Source organism: Nelumbo nucifera, chromosome 6, assembly GCF_055504915.1.
Source record: "Nelumbo nucifera cultivar China Antique chromosome 6, China Antique-T2T, whole genome shotgun sequence".
Lineage (NCBI taxonomy): Eukaryota > Viridiplantae > Streptophyta > Magnoliopsida > Proteales > Nelumbonaceae > Nelumbo > Nelumbo nucifera.
In genome coordinates, this window is record NC_142654.1 from 46,552,970 (window position 1) to 46,566,635 (window position 13,666).

Here is a 13,666-nt window from a genome sequence, read left to right on the forward strand (position 1 = left end):
TCCAATTATCCGCTTCAATCTATCTCTATAGGAAGCATCTCCATCATTTCCAAGATCTTTCATGGAGAACTGCTGTGAAAGCCATACCTTGACCGAAATCAACATTCCTACATCATTCCCAATGAGTAGGATATCGTCCACATATAACACCAAAAAGGTGACCTTATCCCCACTGGACTTCTTATAAACACAGGGCTCATCCGGATTCTACTCAAAGTCAAACGATTTGACGGTAGAGTCAAAACGGATGTTCCAACTCCCAGAAGCCTGGTTAAGTCCATATATGGATCTATTAAGTTTACATACCATGTGTTCCTGACCAGCAGCAATGAAGCCTTGTGGCTGTTGCATGTAGATATCTTCACTAAGATCTCCATTCAGGAATGCAGTTTTGACATCCATTTGCCAAATCTCGTAGTCATGGTATGCTGCTACAGCTAGCAGGATCCTAATGGATTTAAGCATGGCCACGGGCAAAAAGGTTTCCTCATAGTCGATGCCTCCTTTCTGAGTATACCTTTTCGCCACCAAACGAGCTTTGTAGGTCTCAATCCTGCCATCGGGGCCCTTCTTCCTCTTATAAATCCATTTGCAACCAATTGCTTTTACCCCGGAGGGCGGATCTACTAGAGTCCAGACTCCATTGGCCTCCATCGAGTCCAACTCAGCTCTCATGGCCTCCACCCACTTCTGGGAGTCTATGTCCAACATAGCTTCCGCGTAAGTCACGAGATCCTCCTCACTAGTCAAGGCTTCCACCAGGTAACTATCCTGGTCATAACCATAATGGACTGGTGGCCTGGATACCCGGGTGGATCTTCTAGGTTGGTCACTACCTAGAACCTGCAGGACATCTCCCACTGATCCTGAGCTCTCCTCATCAAGAACTATTTCCTGAGGATGAGTGTCCAAGATATAATCCGTCTCTAAGAACATGGCATTTCGACTACAGAACACTTTCTACTCACTTGGGTTATAGAAGAGATAACCCACTGAATCCTTTGGGTAGCCTACAAACAGGCAACGGCTGGTCTTGGATTCCAACTTGTCCGCACTCGTTCTTTTAACATGCGTAGGACAACCCCAAATCTTCAAGTGTTTGATACTTAGTTTCTTTCCGGTCCATAGTTCGTATGGAGTTTTCGGAACCAATTTGGTTGGAACCCTATTCAGCACGTAAATTGCAGTCTCTAACGCATATCCCCAAAAGGATGTGGGCAATTCTGAGTGTGTGAGATGTGACCGGACCATGTCTAGCAGTGTCCTATTCCTCCTCTCTGAAACACCGTTAAGCTGGGGTGTTGCAGGAGGAACCAACTGTGAGATAATCCCATTGACCTTCAAGTAGTCCCTGAATTCCTCAGAGAGATACTCGCCACCTCAATCTGATCGAAGGGCCTTAATTTCTCTCTCTAACTGTTTCTCGACCTCTTTTCTGAACTCTTTAAACTTTTCAAAGGATTCAGATTTATGTCTCATTAGGTACACGTAACCATATCGCGAGAAATCATCGGTAAAGGTGATGAAATACACGTGTTGATTGCATGTCCTAACACTCAGGGGACCACATACATTACTATGTATAAGGTCAAGTGTGCCTGTGCATCTTGTATAAGGTCAAATGTGCATCACAAGTGGGAAGGTTTTCTACAGTTAAAAAACCCAAAGGACCATCCTTTACCAATCTTGTGATTTGGTCAATACCGATGTGGCCAAGATGGTAATGTCACAGGCACGTGGGACTTACCATGTCACGAGTCCTTTTCTTAGGGATTTTGACCGACGTAGTTTCGTTTAGATTAGTTTCTAGAGAAGGATGTAGAACATACAGACCGTTCCCCAATTCCCCACATGCGATGAATTTGTTGATCCTTTTGATAGTAATCATATTACTAAAAGAGACAGTATATCCATCCACACACAGTTTAGAAACAGAAATCAAATTTCTTCTTAGATTTTGTAAATAAAGACAATCTTTCAGTACAAGAATCCCTTCTCTAAAATTCAATTCTACGGTTCCTATCGCCATAGCTGCAATGCTCGCAGAAGTCCCTAAGTAAAGTGTTACTTCTCCTTCACTCGGCCTTCTTCTTACTTTGTACCCCTATAGTGAATTACACGCATGAGTTGAAGCCTCGGAGTCAACACACCAAGACACAGAAGTCACTAATAAATTAGTTTCCATGACACAAGTTTTGAAAGTACCTTTCTTACATTCCAGGTAGGCAGGACAATTCCTCTTCCAGTGGCCGGCCTACTTGTAGAAGTGACAGGCATCGGATGCGTTATCTTTCTTTTGTTTCTTAGATTTGGTGGTTTTCTTCTGAGGCTTTCTCTTTGCCTTCCTCTTCTTGCTAGATTTTCCAGCTTCAACAAGCATGGCTATTGGCTCATCCTTCCTTATTAGTTCCTCTGCTCTTTGCAGCATATTGCTGAGCTCTTGGACGCTAACATTCAGCTTGTTCATATTGCAATTCATAATGAACGGGTTGAAGGATGGAGGTAGAGAGTTGAGAATAGCACCGATCTATGTGACCAGATCTAGCTCGGAACCAAGGGCCTCCAGCTCGTTTATATAGCCCATCATCCGAAGACAATGGACATGTTCTTGCTGCCCTTTAGTCATCTGCACGGTCATGAACTGTTTCAGGACTTTTTGTCGAGTAGAACGATTCTACTCTTCATATATAGTCTTTAGACTATCCAATATGTATTTGGCGAGTTTGATCTAATCAAACTGCCTCTGTATCAGATTGTCCAAAGAGGCTATGATATAGCCGCGGGCCAAGGAGTTTTTATCCTCCCATTCTTGGTATTCTCTCCTTCGGGCCTCAGAAGCCCTGTCCCCCAAACGATCCGAAGCAGGATTTTTAGCCACCTTATCTAGTTTTTTAGAAGCTAGAACCAGCATAAGGTTTCTGTACCAGTTGGCATAATTGGGTCCCTTAAGCTTGTTGTCATCAAGCAACTTAGCAAATTGTCTGTTTGCCATTTTCTGGTAAAACAGCACAACGTTAGTCCACAACTTTTAGTTTGATTCATATTACCTACATAGATATGGCTTTTAATCTATGTTCCATTCCCATTTGTTCATCTCTAAGATTTTCCTCCTCTCTCAGTAACGGAAACGGAGAAATGTCTCTGGAAATGTGGGAAATCACATAGGGTGCATGGAGCCAACTGTTTCAGCTGCATAACCCCACCACCTTTCTGTGACGGATCATATCCACTCATCGTATGAGTTTCCCTTTGGCCTCTGTCAGACAAGGTTCAAAGCCGTTTTCAGGTAAACAAATTTATCCAGTGAGTGCTCACCCATCATATTCAGGTTACGCCAAGGTACCGTGAGAGAGTTCCCATTTTCTGGTGAAACCCCTCCCACATCGGTCTATGATGCCCCTATCATCTTATGAAACACTCTGACAGATCCAACAAAATATGGAGAGCCCAATTTTATGGTGCGTTTCCTCATTACTGAAGGGCCCTTCATTGTGCTAATGACGGAAGGTCTTTAGAGAGTTCATCAAATGGATCTCCCTATCACATGCAATCATATTTGTTGGAGGGAACAAAATTACGCCCTAATTCTAATTTAGGTCAAACCAAAGTGGCTCCCACTGACTTTCATAAAGTCAGATTTATGGTGAGCCTAAATCGGCTAGGGTTTCCACACGATTCCCCTTTCAGGGTTGTGGGGCCCACCAAGCAAGGAGGGGTCATCAAATGACCTTATGGGAGACCATGGCAATGATGTGCATTCAGCCATGATGTACGCAAGAGCCACTAACGAGTCATCATGGGCCAAGTGCTTATGGCTCATGGTTGTAGAACATCAAACATCCACACATCGCATGATATGGAAGAATTGATCCAATCAATCACTAGCTGTAAAGCCCATTAATCAGCCCAACAAAAACACAATATTAACAATTAATATCATCTAGGTATATGGGCTGAATAGCAGTCAGCAGTTCAGCCCATATAGCTTTTCTCACAAAATGGGCTTTTGCAGTTTTAACCACTTAAAACTGGGCTTTACAGGTTGGGCCGAATTAATTCCTGCAATTGAACATCAGATTTGGGCCTGATAGTGTGAGAAAACTGGACTGAAAATAGTCCCCTTTCGAACCCTAGATTCGGTCCAAACAGATTTGGTCCAATCCGGTCCGAGATGGTCCGAAACTGATTTTCAATTCAAGAATTAATTCAAGAAAGATCTAAAATTAATATTTCCAGTTTTAGACAATCATAAATCAGACATGGACTGTTTGCACCACCTGCAAAACAGAGGTTAGTCACTAGGGTTGCAGTTTCATAAATTGCAAAACGCAGAAGGTGATCCCTCCATCTATTAAACTCCAGCGCCGCCGCCTTCTTTAATCAAGAAAATAAAAAATTATAGAAATCCTATTTCTATTAATTAATTACATTCTTGATCAAATCCTATACATTCAGTCTAGAAAAATAAAAGAAAAATTATTTTACAGAACAAATGGAATAGAAATTAAAAGAAGAATGCGCAGACAATCTGCGCCAATGCTGCACTTCGATCTCTAGGTACAAACAATCCATTATATCAAGAAATAAATAAAGAACAATTCAAAATAATTTCAGATTTAATAAAATTAATTTCAGACCAATCACCCTCAACAAGAAATGATTTCTTGAATTAAAGAAAACAATCTACGCAAATCCTGGTAGAACAGCTTTTGCCCATTTGTGCAGGTTCAGATCTGATTTTCTTGGTTCAAGATTCAAACCTGTGGCTCTGATACCACTAAAAGAATGGTGGGATCCATCGTATGGACGCCAAAGATTGCAGAATAGGGTAGGGCGAATTTCAAAAATTTCCCACTTTCTTCCAACTGGGAATCATATTCCCTAATTTTAGAATCAAAATTCAAGGATCCTACTTGAACCATAACCGAACCAGATCTGAACCAAAAGACAAGGGAGGGATTATACCTGATCCAGAGAAATAATATCTCCCAAAGTTGGTGTTCATGCCTAGAGAAGACACCAAGATCCGCTCCAGTTGAAGATGACACAGCAACTGTGGAACGGAACCAGCAGAGTGTGTCCTACACACCGAATTCTTCAGAAGAATCCTCTAGAAACAATGAGCACCGAACTAGATCAGTTCTTCAGCAAAAACTAATATCAAGAACTGATTTCTTGCTTCCCTTCTCAGTGAAGATCGAACTATGCAGCAGGAGGTGGCGGCTGGAGGAGTTTCCTAATGCTGAATTGGCGTAGAAGCTATTTTCAGCTTAGAGAAAATGAGATCCTATCTCTGTCTTTCAGAAGAAAAAAATGCCTCTGAAAACCCTAGGTTCGAATTCTAATAATTTTTGATTGGGTTTCCTCCTTTCTTGTTGAATAAGAATCCCCTAATCCTATTAGGAGTTATCCCAATCCAAATCCGTATTTGTATGGGGATAATCTTAATCCTATCTGTAGATTAGGTTAGCCTACTCTTGATCTTATCTGGAGGTTACCAGATTCAAATCATATTTGAATCTGGTCTCTAAGAGTGGATAGGGTTAAAACCCCATCCTATCAGATAACCCTACTCTCAGATCCGCCCCATAAGTGGGTGATCATATCAGCCCAGTTCGAAATGGGCTTTTGGCCCATTAAGTAATCAGTGCTCAATTAGTTTCCAATATGCAGCCCAGTTGGGCTTCTTTGTATGGTGTGAGACCCAATCATTGATCTACACACCAGCCACATGGGTTCGGCTCATCCTTTATTATGAGGCCTAGCCGAATTCACTGGAAAGCCCAATGAACCCCTGAGCCCATCATATGGACACTATGGGCCCAACACTTACACTAAGTGGTCCCTGGGCCAAGCCATCTTATAAAAACCCAAGGACTATGAGCAGGTGCAAGATTAGCCCATCAGGTATTATCCCAAATGGCCTTACACTTAACCTCTCAACCCATAATGATCAAGCATTGCCCGACAAGAGAGAACCTCTCCCTCGGCTACAAGGAACAATGATGCACTCTTTACTCCTATGGATCCCGGGAATTAAAACCATTTGCAAACATTTTGAAACCATACTTAAATATATATCAAATATATAATTTTGCAAAACAAATTCCAACGATTGAAATCAACTGCCAGCAGTTTGGTTTCCATCAGAAAGAGTGCATTCCCGATCATTACCTTTGTCCGACAAAGGGGCTGATCCCGTCACTATGATCACCCACTCAGATGAATTCTCAGACTGTCCCAACATACCCAGGTTTTCACCCCCGCTAAGGATCTCACTGATTGGCATATCAAAGACAGCCTAATCTGACACCTAGTGCAGTACCATAATCGGGTATAGGGGTCAGGTGTAACTTTCCAGTTTTGCCCATCAATCTCCAAGGTCCAGGGCAATACTGGAAATTTGGTCCTGTTCAATGGTTCAATTAATCCCACACTGCATGTGCCTTGGGTCTCACCCTGGCGGCTGAGACAGGCCACCCCCAACAGTCGGCAGCACACCAGTGTTAGCCTTGGCATGATAAATCTCCCAGACTCATCCAACGGCTGTGAACATTCAAAACCAACACAAGCCTCATTAAGTGTCCAGTTTTAGGGTCTTACACAGAAGCATACCACTGAACATGAATCAAACATGTACTTCATTTATTTACATTAAATATCAAAAGTACATCAAAATTGATTGAAGCTAAGGGCATACAAAAACCAATTTAGGTTTCCATCGGAGAGAGTGCATTCCCTGATCATTCACTTTGTCTGACAAAGGGGCTGATCCTATAATTATGATCACCCACTCAGGTGAATTCTCGGACTGTCCCAACATACCCAGGTTTTGACCCAGTCAAGGATCTCACTGATGGGCATATCAAAGATAACCCAACTTGACACCTAGTGCAGTACCATAATCGAGTTTTGGGGTCAGGTGTAACATTCCAGTTTTGCCCATCTATCTCCAAGGTCTAGGGCAATACTAGAATTTGGTCCCGTTTAGGGTTTCAAGAAAACCCACACTGCATGTACCTTATGCCTCACCCTGGCAGCTGAGACAAGCCACCCCAACCCAATTGGCGGTACATCAGTGTCAGCCTTGGCAAAGTAAATCTCCCCAAATCTATCCAATGGTTGTGAAGATTCTAAACTAACACGAGTCTCATAAGTGTCTAGTTTAAGGGTATTACACAGAAACACACCATAATAACATGAATCAATTATGCATTTTATTCATTTACGATAAATGACAATAATTACATCAATCTGATTGGAGCTAAGGGCAATCATTGTCTAACGTTGTGCTCGTCGAAGACGGAATGGGTTAGCTTTTGAAACCTCATGACGTAGGTCAAAAGGTCCTCTCTCGCACACTGCTCTATGTTACGTAGATCGGCCATTGTCAGCTTCCTCTCCAAAGTGAACCATTTCGATAGAAATTTCTTGAACAATTCAGCCCTTGAGTCGATGTTTAAGCCATAAGGTTGACGAACCAGGTGTACACCAGCCCCATCAGAGACTTGAAAATTTCACAGACCTTTAGATTCCCATCAAGGGTGAAGGATCCCAGGGCGTTCTCGAACTTACTCACGTGTTCCTGCGGACTCCCTCTCTGTCCGTCATACTATGGCCACTGATGGGGGGAGTGTAGCTAGTCGGGTAAGGCTTGTATAGGATTCGGTCGGAGTAGGGCTTTTGTAGAACGACTAAAGCTTGGGCTTTGTTATGACTCTCCACCACTAGTCCCTGAGCATACTCTCTTAGTTCATCCCAATTGAGCGAGACTCCTGTCACTAGGTCTACCTGAGAGTGGATTCTGGAATGCCCTACAGCGGGTTGACTGGCCTACACAGGTATTGGATTAGCCCCGGTAGGCTATTCTGGTATGGTGGGGTTAGGGTTGGAAGCATGATGGTTGACAGGGGCAGTTGCAGGAGCGGTGACTGGGGTGAAGGGAGATTGTTCAGTCCAGGCCAACTGTTGTTGGAGGATCTATAGGGCAGCCCTTGTTTCATTCTGTATTTGCTCGATTCAGTCAAATTGATCCCTAAACAAAGTTTCAAACTCATTGACCTTGTTCGAGAAGATCTCAATGTTGATTCGGTCTATTGTCTCCGTTTCATATTGATTTTTGTCCTCTAGAACGGTGTCATCCGGGATGTTGTTGTGCTCTTTAGGGATGGGTGAGAGGTTGATTTTGCGTGCGGCTATCCTTTGTGATCAAGGATGAACCAGAGATTCTAATGTAAGTAAGGTGTAGTTAGGTTACCTGGGAATGATATGGTCTCCTTGAAAGACAAAGGAAGACCAGAGGTAGGGAATCAACTAGGATACTAGGACAAAAGGGGGCGATGAGACGACCGGGTAGGATGAGCGGGGAATCTAATGATTGAATGAATTAGTTATCAAATGAATCCTCTCATTATGAGGAGGATCCTCATTTATAAGGAAGGATCTCGAGGTCTCGAAAGGAAGGGGCCAAAAGGTGCTCGATTCCCATTAGGAAAGGGAATATTAGATTTTTTGTAGGTCATTAAAGAGCACTATTATGGTTTCGCCATGTGTCTTATGAGACCTCTCAAGGACTGACTTTCGTTATGTCTGAGGATTTTCATAATCCGCATGTGCTACTTCCTTTCGTGACCTACTTAACCGACGTGGCGCTGGTGATGTCATTTGATGTGAATAAAAATTATCATATTTTTATCCCTAAATATTCATTTTTTTACACTTAATTAACACTTAATTGGACTCATTACTCTTGTATTTCGATTCAGGGCAAGCAATAAGGTGACAGGAGAGAAACAAGGCTAATCGGATGATTTTGCAAAGTTTCGGAACCGTTCAGTAATCTCGGAATAAGTCTCACATCCGGACCCCGATTGGGATGATTCAAGATGCACCGGAAAGATAAGGGAGACCTCCACAACTTTCATGTTTTGGGTTTTGACAGATTCGGTCTGCATCGAGTTCAAAATCGGGCCTGAAGTAGAAGAAAATTCGCAATAAAACCCAGTTCATAGCTTGGCATCAAGCATTCCAACTCTTTCCCTAAAGCAATCAAGAAGACAATCAAGAAAGCTTCAAGAAGGAGGTGGCGGCAAGGAAAAGACAAGATCTCAGCTTCAAGGGCGACATCATGAGTTCTTTCTTACCCCTTGTTTGTTTTATTTCTTTTATCATGGATTAATTTATTTGTAGCTAGGGTTGTGGGAAGTCTAACCATGACAATGAATTGATTTTTATTCTGATTTATCCAAAATTGTTATTTTCATATTGTCTATGAGTTATTATGCATAATGCGATTAAGAGCTTGGCCACCTCTTAACTGATTTGGTTTATGTGAATGAATCAAGAGAGGAATTCACATAATCGAGTAAATAATTCATAGTGTGAATTGAATGGCATATAGAGATATATATACATGATTCATCTGATGATATAAGTTTTTCATAAAACTTAATGCATTTCTATCACGAGAACTCTAGTCGAGAGATCGAAGGGTTACTTGATAGAGGTAGATTTGGTATATCCTGAAAGGGAATATTAAATAAATTAGAAAAAACTTTAGCTTATGAAAATAATAAATTATCTTGGTTAATCTAATAAATTGATATCCATTGGAAGGGTTAGGTGGACCAATAGTCCTAGCGCCTCTAATTAGATCGTTGCAAGTTTTGTCATTGATTGCCCTTATTTTTATTTCTTTTTCTTCTATTCTTAATTTTCAGTAGTTCTTATTCTTAGATCTGAAATTTGGTTGTCCAAATAATTGAGGAAGGCTATAGTTCTAATACTTATTTTGTTAAATCCTCGTGGGAACGATATCTTTATACTACTTGATAACTAGTGCACTTTCTAGGGTTATGTAATAATAGCTATCATCATTGTATAGCGGGCATGTTCTTTTACTAAACCGATGTGGCACCTTATTACGCACGTAACTTGAAGTTGCACGAGTAGCTATTATTTAACTCTGGTTTACAATGACCTGCGGTTCTGTAATAGCCTCAGGTTCATCGCAAGGCCACACTCGTCCGAAGTTCATTACATAACTGCAGTATCCGAGGTTTATTGCAGAACCGCATGCGTCCAAGGTTTATTGCAGAGTTGCGTGTGTCTAGACTTCATTGCAGGTTTGCATTAACTAAAGTCTATCTTGACTCGTGTCGAGTACAAGTTCATCGCGAACGTGCGATGGATCATACATTCATCGTAGACGTTCGATGAGTTATAAGCTCATCGCTAGTAACCAATGAGTTATGGACCCACCGCAAGCGTCCATATGGTATCAGTTTGGTGTCTTCTATATTTTGATGGACTAAGCGAGCACTATGTACCTACAACACATATCCGAGGTTTATCGCATAACCATGCATGTCTAAAGCTCATCGCGAGTTTACATGAACCAAAGTTCATCATGATTCGTCTTAAGTATGAGTTTGTCTTGATCATGCAATGAGTTATGCATTCATCGTAGTAGTCTGATGGATTATAAGTTCATCGTAGGTAGCTGATGAGTTATGAACTCATCGCAGGGGTCCATGGGGTACTAGTTCAGTATCCTTTGTATTTTGATGGTCTAAGTGATCACTATGTACCTACATTAACCCCCTACTTGTTAGTAAGTTAAATCTTACTGATAAGCATTTTCCCTCAGATTTTCCTTAAGGTTTTGTGATGAATCGGTGTAGGAAGGTTTTGTGAGCATCTTGACCTTAGCATCACACCACGTCGTCTGTCTCTGATGCATGTCACCATAACAACCTTGGAAGGAGATGAGATAGAGGACTAGATGGTGGAAGTCTACCAGGGGAAATGCTGGCTTAACGCCACCAGGCATAAGCTATTCGGCGTGAACGAGGTTGAACTGAGGCTAGCATCCCTTGAGGGATTCATGTGGAGGCCTTACACCCGTGTTGTCCCACATGCAATGTCATTCTGCGTCAACACCGTCATTCGAGAGGATGGTGAACAGCAATGTGCTATAGGAGTGAAACATCCTATTGTGGGCGTGGCACGGCTTATACTCTAGCCTGGTGTCATCGCATACCTCGATTGCACTGGTGAAGACCAAGTTGCTGCCTACTGCCCTGACAGGGCCCTTCAGCAATTTGGTTATGACGATATAGGTGCCCAATTTCTGTGGTCCTCCAGAGAGGAGGTCTTTTGGACTCGGCGCCATGATTTGGCTTTCTCGGGATTTCTTCTGGACACTTATGAAACACATGTTACTTTATAATAGTCTCAACCATCCGATGGACGTGGCGAGTTTATTCTACAAAGGCTGACATTGATGTGCTACCAAAGAAGCCGGGGCAGCTTGTATCAGTTGCTAGGATTAGACCCAAAGCACATGTAGTGTGTGTTTGGTTGAAACACTGAACCCAAACCATTTTCTAGTTATGCCTTGGACCTTGGAAATTGATGGAAAAAACTGGAAAGTTACACATAACCCCTACACTTGATTATGGTACTACACTAAGTGTTGGATCGGGTTGTCTTTGATATTTCAATCAGTGAGATCTGTCAAGAGTCAAAACCTAGGTATGTTGGGGCAGTTTGAGAATTCATTTGAGTGGGTGATCATAGTGATAGGATCGGCCCCTTTGTCACACAAAGTGAATGATAGGGCTTAAACTCTCTAATGGAAACCTAAACTGCTGGTAGTGGATTTCAACTGTGTTTGAGACTTGGTTTTGCAATATATATATATATATATATATATATATATATATATATATATATATATATATATATGTATGTGTGTGTGTGTGTGTGTGTTTTATGAAAAATATGGTTTTAATTCCTAGGATCCATCCGAGTAGAGAGTGTGGCACTATACCTTGCAGGTAGGGGAAAGGTCATTCCATGTCGGGCAGTGTTGTGACCATTATAGGCCGAGAGGTTAAGTGTAAGAGATCATTAACGACTGATTACCTGATGGGCTTTATTTTACTTAAGTCTATTATCCTTGTGTTTTCATAGGATGGCTGAATTCAATGATCATTTAAGTGTAAATGTTGGGCCCATATTGAACCCATAGTGATGTGCTTAGGGGTTCATTGCGTTTAGTAGTGAATTTGACCAATCATTTTCACAGAGGTTGGGCCAAACCCATGTGGACTTATGTGAAGTCATTGCGGGGTCCCACACCATATAAATCAGGACTAAGTTGGTCATGCAACACCTTGGGTCATGAGCCTTTGAAGGAAATGGGCCTAGGGCGCATAATTTATAAAATCAAATAAGTTGTCACATGGCAACTTTGTCGTGTGATCTGGATCAAATCTAGGTTTGTAAATGGGTATGGAGCACCCATCCTCTTAAGAGAAAAATGCTTACCTCTTGATAGAGTCCAGATCCAAATTAGATTTGGATAATCTCCTAATTTGATTGGGAGAATGCTCTATAAGAAGATAAAAGAAGAAGGTGAATCGGACTAAAACACCACTCTCTCTTGTTCTCTCTTCTTCTCTTTCGTCTTCCAAGAAACCCTATCATAACGTAGGCTTTCAAGGACTGATAGAGATTAGTTTTCCGCTAATTTTTGTAAGAAAAATTCAGAGGAATTTCAGGCTCACCTTCCCAATTCGATCCAAGCATTTGAGTTGTAGTTTTGTAGAAAACTGTATTGCTGAATCAACTTCACTTATACACTGCGCTATCTTTAGTGGAGACTGGTCTTAAGACTGATTTGGGTGTGAACTTCCACCTTGGAATCTGCATTTGTGGTATCCGTATCAGGTATAAATCACACTCTCTTTGTTTGGTTTCAAATATTGTTCAGTTTAGTGCAAGAGCGGTCCGAAAAAATGTAGTTTTTCAAAATATAGGGAATTCGATTCGTAGAAGGATTAGAAAATTTTTGAAAATTTTCCTAGCCATCTAGCGTGGTTCGGCCATTCATATGACGGGTCCTAACCCTTCCAACAAGAAGCACTGTTATATCTACAAAAGTTGGAACATATTATCACTACAGAAATCGTTGATCTTTCGCCGCTTGACGTCTCTTTCGCTTGCTCTTATAACAGTGATAGCTATAGTAGAGCCGATCTTCTCGCTTTCTGTGTTGGAGTATTTCTGGTCAAGCACATTGTCTAGTGTGTCCGACCTCGAAAAAATACTGGACACCAATTCATAGCCGTCTATCACAATGTCCTGCATTGAAGGGATGAGAGATTCATCCTATGGACGCCCAAAGATTGCGGAATAAGGGGCGAATTTCAAAAATTTTTCTCTCCCTTCAACTGGGAATCGTATTCCCCATTTAGAAAATCATATTTTCAATGATCAATTCTGAACCATAAACTGAACCAGATCTGAACCAAAAAGGAGTGGGAAGGATTATACCTGATACGGAGAAATAATATCTCCCAACGAAGGTGTTCACGCCCAAGGAAGGATCCAAAGACTGCTCCCACTGAAGATGGCACAGTGCAGGTGGAGCAGAATCAGTAGTGTTCTTCTCCAAGAACTCTGTCCTTCGCAAGAATCAGCAAGATGGTACGTGAGCACAGCTTCCTTTCAATCCTTTCTCAAAGGACTGATGTCAAGATCCAATCTTGACTTCTCCCACAACTGGAGATCGAACTGGCAAACAGGGCGGCAAGAACAGGGAGGCGGCAAGAGAGTATTTGCAGGGAGCAGAATTCTCTCTTCTTGATTTCAGCACTAA